Source organism: Cyprinus carpio, unplaced genomic scaffold (genome assembly GCF_018340385.1).
Source record: "Cyprinus carpio isolate SPL01 unplaced genomic scaffold, ASM1834038v1 S000001280, whole genome shotgun sequence".
Taxonomy (NCBI): Eukaryota; Metazoa; Chordata; class Actinopteri; order Cypriniformes; family Cyprinidae; genus Cyprinus; species Cyprinus carpio.
In genome coordinates, this window is record NW_024873996.1 from 1793 (window position 1) to 7524 (window position 5732).

The window sequence follows — 5732 nt, forward strand, 5'->3', positions numbered from 1 at the left end:
AGGATTACCCCTTCCAAGCTAGTACTCAGGTACCATCGGCAAGTCACGTCCACCGGCTTCATCATGTTCCTCGGATGCTCATGCTTGCTGAGAAATTTGGCACATGTGCAACCGCTCACAGCCAATCCTTTGTCCCCAGAACTTCGGTGAGCGATTGCAGCAGTCTGCGGGGCCCCCAGGCTCATAGAACCCCATGTGATCACGGCATGAGAACTAAATGGCCATCGTTCAGACGGCGTTATCGAGAGCAGGGCCGAGGGGACCGGGGTCACCTGGCGTAATTTGACGAACTCGAATATGAGACAGAGAACTGTCATACGCGCTCATTCTGTTAGGAATGGTTTTAGAATTGATGACAGGTGAACTGCGAGATCCGCTGCAGATGATTGGATTGGCACACAGTTCCTGGTCCCCTCATCTGCCCACCGTCTGGTCTCTGCCCACAGGTCCCACCATTCCTGTGTAAAATCGCTACCGCCTCTTCTGTCTGATAGAGACGCAGGACAAGGGCCACGCCGCCTGGATCACGCCCTCAGCGATCAACTCATGCGAGACATCCTCCCAAATAGCGGCTATCGCCACATGCAGCAAGTTTGCGAGCAGGGGAGAGTAGGAGACCTGGGGTCACCTGCGCGCATTTGCCTGCTTAAGAAACGGAGGTTAAGCACTTTCAACGCTCAGTGGGACAATGTGACAACGAAGGGATCCATGACGTGGAGATCGCAAAGAGTTCCCCGTTTTTTCGGTATAGAGTTTTTGCTTTCATCCGCCCCAAATTCTCTTCTCTCTCAAGGCCCACCACTTTCACTGCCACCTCCCCCCGTCGATGAAGCGACAAGACGTCCCCCCAGTTCACAGTTCCCGTGGGGGTGGTTCGACAGGGACACGTAGCAATGCCCCCTGTCACGCGCGGCTTGGCCAGTGGCGTTACTCCGTATACTGAGGTTACCTCGGGCCAAGAGCGTTTACACCCGTTCCTCCATGTTCAGAGATTTGCCCTGACATTCGATGTGAAATCGACGGGGGCAAAATGGCAAACACGAGGCAAGGCTACCGTTCCCTGGTCCCAGAACTCGGTGAACGATGGGCAACAGGTAGGGTGCGAAGGTTGATCGGGCCATAGAAACGATAATGGTACGGCCATGCGAAGTGGTAGATGGGAATATGGGGACGAGCTACACTGGGCCCCTACACCTCTGAGAGGGGTAGGCTCGAAATAGTCCGACCGAGGGGTACTACAGACCTCGAGCGGTGGGAGTCCTCTCTTGTGCCTTGTACGGCGGCACATTTATACAAAAATATGGAATCGACATACAGAGAGCCAGGGATAAGTCCCCGTGTGGCGATTTCACGCACAAGTTCACGGGCCATGCGGAAAAAGGATGACACGCAAATCCGTGAGAGCGACCCAATCTTTCTGGTGACTAGACACAGGTCCCCGCCCCCGCTACAGTCCAGCTCGAAGGCCACATACCGTGAGGGACGACCGTCGCATGATTGTAGTCGTTGTTATTGGTAAACATCACTAACCGCGGCCCCCCTCCAACCAATCACACCATGTGCTGAACTCATGAGGCATCGTCGGGACTCGAGAGCTTAGAGAGCAGGGGAGAGGAGACCTGGGGTTCACCTGCGGTATATTGGGACAACAATCAGGGAAAATGAGCAGAGAACTTTAAGCGCTAATTTGTGAGAATGTGAGAGGAAGGATCCATGATGAACCAACACCTTCTTTGGGATTCAATGCGTCCGGTAGACCCCTTTCGTCTGCCCCCTTCGCGCCCCCATTCTTTTAACCGCCACCATCTTCTTTCGATACAAGGACAAGGCCACGCCCCTTCAGCGGCCAGAACTTCGCGCTCATCTTAGAAAGTAAGAAGAGAATCAATACAGACATCAGCGTACGTGGAGATCCAAAGTGTCGGCCGTAAGGACCCCCTTCATCCTGCACTTCCTGCCCACCATCTTCACTGCCACCTCTTTTTTTGAAAAAAAAAGGACAAGGCCCAAGCCCCCTTCAGCGCAGTAACTCCGGTCCCATCGGCAAGTGCGTCCACCCGGCTTTCCTCATGGTCAGCAGATGCGTCCTGTACATCGCTGTGAAACTGGCCCATGTGCACACGAGCGCTACCGTCCCTGTCCCCGCGAACTCGGGGAACGATTGCAAAACAGGTTCAGGGTTTGCGTTCCGGACTCAGAACCCGAATGGGACGGCATGCGGAAGTGGTGGAAGGGCTCACGGGCCTGTCCACCTCTGAGAGGGAGCGCGAGCACGAGGGCGGTTACCATACCTCGAGGGGGACGCCTCTCTTGTGTTGCTTACGGCCGCTTTTCGACCGTCGACCCTGGGCACCAGAATACTTAAAACTGGAGTCGGAAACAGAGAGAAGATATTTAGCATGGCCTGAGCCGTGCGCGCAAAGGATGACCAAGCCAAATCCGTGACAGCGGCGTCCATCTTTTGTGACTTCGCGATAATTTTGTGTGCTCCTCCTACTCTAATCCAGCCCCCTCGTATGGTAATAGACACAGAGTTCAGCGGAGGAGCCGGTTTTGTTGTAAAAATCACTCACCGCCTTCTTTGTAGAGAGACTGCTCAGCTGCTGATCAGGGGCCCGCTCCAATACACCATGTGATGAACAAATCATGAGAACTACATGGCCCATCAGTCAGACTCGGCTTGAGGAGCAGGGAGGAGGAGACTAGGGTCACCTGCGTATTTGACACTCGAAAATGGAAGCCAGAGAAATTCAAAGCTCCTTGTAGAATGTGAGAAGAGGGATCCAGGAGAGGACACCGTTCCTGGCCCCTGTCGCTGCCCACCACTTTTTACGCCACATCTTCTTCGATAAAAGGGACTAAGGGCCACGCCCCCTTCAGCGCCACGAAACTCAGCGCATTTGTAGAAAGTCAGAAGAGAATCATATGGACAAGACATCAGACACTGTGGAGTGATCGCCAAGACGGCAGTTAGTCCGTCGTAAGGACCCCCTTCACTCCGAACCTCGTTTTTCGCTGACACACACAACTTCTTCACATGCCCATGCACATCTTTTTTTGAAAAAAAAAAGACAAGGACCAAAGTGGTGAAGGCCCCCCTTCAGCGCAGTACGTCCCTCCAGCGATACCATGGGTATAGTGCGGTCCACACGCTACTCAGTTTCAGCAGAGCTCCTAGTCAACATCGCTGGAACGACACCGTAGGAACCATGTGAAAACCGAGGGCGCTACCGTCCCCTGTCCCCCGAACGCGGTGAAAGATTGCAACAGTCAGGGTGCGTCCTCCTCAGACCGAATGGTACGGCATGCGAAGTGGTGAATGTCTCACTGGCCCTACCACCTCTGAGAGTGGCTCGCGCGGCCGAGGGTAACACATACCTCGACGGACTCCTTCTCTTTTTCTTGCTCCGCGGCCATATACTAAAATTGGATCGCTACATAAAGATTAGCATGCCCCTGCGAAAGGATGACCGCAAACCGTGAAGCGCTCCCTCTTTTTGATTGCGATATTTGTGATTCCTCTACTCTATCATGCCCCTCTCTGGTGAATAGACACAGGTCTCAGCGAGGGAGCGTTTTGTTGTACAATCACTCACACGCCCCTTTGTCTGAGAGATCTCAGCTGCGCCCCGCGTCCATCACACCATGTGATAACTCATGAGAACACATGGCGCATCGTCATACTCGGACTTTGAGAGCAGGGAGAGGAGAACTGGGTCACCTGCTGCATTGACAACCTCGAAAAATGAGCCAGAGAACTTCAACGCTCATTTGTAAGCATGTGAGAAATTCTCCATGATAGGACACCGTGTCCTGGCACCTTAAGCTGCCCACCACGTCTTTACACAGCCACCTCTTCTTTCGATAAGGGACCAAGGCCACGCCTTCAGCGCCAGGAAACCAGCGCATCTGTAGAAAGTAAGAAGAGAACAATGCCAAAGACATCAGCACGTGGAGATCCAAAGTTCGTCCGGTATAAGGGACCACTTTCATTCGGGACCCTTCGATGACCCACCACTTCTTCCTTGCCACCTATTTTTTGAAAAAAAAAAAGGGACAACAAGGCCAATACCCCCCCCACCCCTTCAGCGCAGTATCTCCAGTCTGGGGTACCAATCGGCAAGGCGTCCACCCGTTCCTCATGTTCAGCAGAGCTCCGGTACATCGCGTTGTGAAAGTCTGGCAAAATGTGCAACACGAGGCGCTACCGTCCCCTGTCCCCCGTACACTCGGTGAGCCGTACGATGTCCGCTTGCAAAACAGTTCAGGGTGCGTACCGGTCTAGAAACCCGTAATGGTACGGCATGCTAAGGTGAGATGCTCAATGGGCCCTACCACCTCTGAAGGCTCGCGCGGGCCCCGAGGTGTAACTACCTCGAGCCGGACGCCTCTTTTGTGCTTGCTACGGCGGCACATATACTAAAATTGGATCGATACAGAGAAGATTAGCATGGCCCCTGCGAAAGGAAGACACGCAAATCCGTGAAGCGCTCCATCTTTTTTGATTGAGATATTTGTGCTCCTCTACTCTATCAGCCCCTCGTCTGGGTGAATAGACACAGTCTCACGAAGGAGCGTTTTGTTGTAAATCCCGCACCGCCCCTTTGTCTGAGAGATGCTCAGCTGCGGCCACCGCTCCCTCACACCATGTGATGAACCCATGATAACTCCATGGCCATCGTCAACTCGTATCTTGAGATCAAGTGAGATGAGACCTGGTTCTCCTGCGATTTGACAACTCGAATGAGCCCAATAACTCAACGACTCATTTTGTAAGTATGTGAGAAGAGGATCCATTGATAGGACAAACCTCCTGGCCCCTTGTCGCTGCCCACGCACTTTTTAACCGCCACCCCACCTCTTCTTTTCGATAAAAGGCAAGGCCACGCCCCGCTCGCAGCGCCAAACTTCAGCGCTCATCTGTAGAAAGTAAGAAAGAATCAATGCCCAACATCAGCCGGGAGTCCAAATTTCGTCCGGTAAGAACCCCCTTCATCCTGACCCTTCGCTGCCACCACTTCTCCACGCACCTCTTTTTTGAAAAAAAAAGACAAGGCCAGCCACCCTTCAGCGCAGTACTCCGTTACCCTCTGCAATGCGTCCACCTCCGCTTCCTCATGTTCATCAGATGCTCCTGACATCGTTTTTTTTTCTGTGAAATCTGGCACATGTGCAACACGAGGCGCTAACCGTCCCCCTGTCCCCCGAACTCTTTGAACGATTGCAACAGTCGGGTTCGTCCGGCCTCAGAACCGAATGTAGGCATGCGAAGTGGTGAGTATGGCTCACTGCCCTACCACCTCTGAGAGGGCTCGCGCGGGCCCCGATGGTACACATACCTCGATCGTACCCTCTCTTGTGCTGCTAACGGCGGCACTATACTAAAATTGGAATCGATACAGAGAAGATTAGCAGCCCCTGCGAAAGGATGACACGCAAATCCGTGAAGCTCTCCACTTTTTTGATTGCGATATTTGTGCCTCCTCTACTCTAGCAGCCCCTCGTCGGGTGAATAGACACGCGGTCTCGCGAAGGGCGTTTTTGTTGTAAAATCACTCAACCCCGCCTCCTTTGTCTGAGAGATGTTCAGTTGTAGCCCCGCTCCATCACACCCATGTGATAAACTCATGAGAAGTACATGGCCATCGTCAGACTCGGAGCTTGAGAGCAGGGAGAGGAGACCCTGGGTCACCTGCGTATTTGACAACTCGAAAATGAGCCAGAGAACTTCA

General features: G+C 53.3%; 2 non-coding genes and 1 pseudogene across 2 annotated transcripts; all 3 read left to right on the forward strand.

The window, feature by feature from the left end:
- The first annotated feature begins 3400 nt into the window (after nt 1-3400).
- On the forward strand, nt 3401-3499 carry LOC122143312 (annotated as a pseudogene).
- An 896-nt stretch (nt 3500-4395) lies between these two features.
- Nucleotides 4396-4502, forward strand: LOC122143309. The gene has a single exon (XR_006159104.1). It is a non-coding gene; the product is annotated as a U6 spliceosomal RNA (small nuclear RNA).
- Nucleotides 4503-5359: 857 nt separating this feature from the next.
- On the forward strand, nt 5360-5463 carry LOC122143310. Its single transcript, XR_006159105.1, has one exon. It is a non-coding gene; the product is annotated as a U6 spliceosomal RNA (small nuclear RNA).
- The last annotated feature ends 269 nt before the right edge of the window (nt 5464-5732 follow it).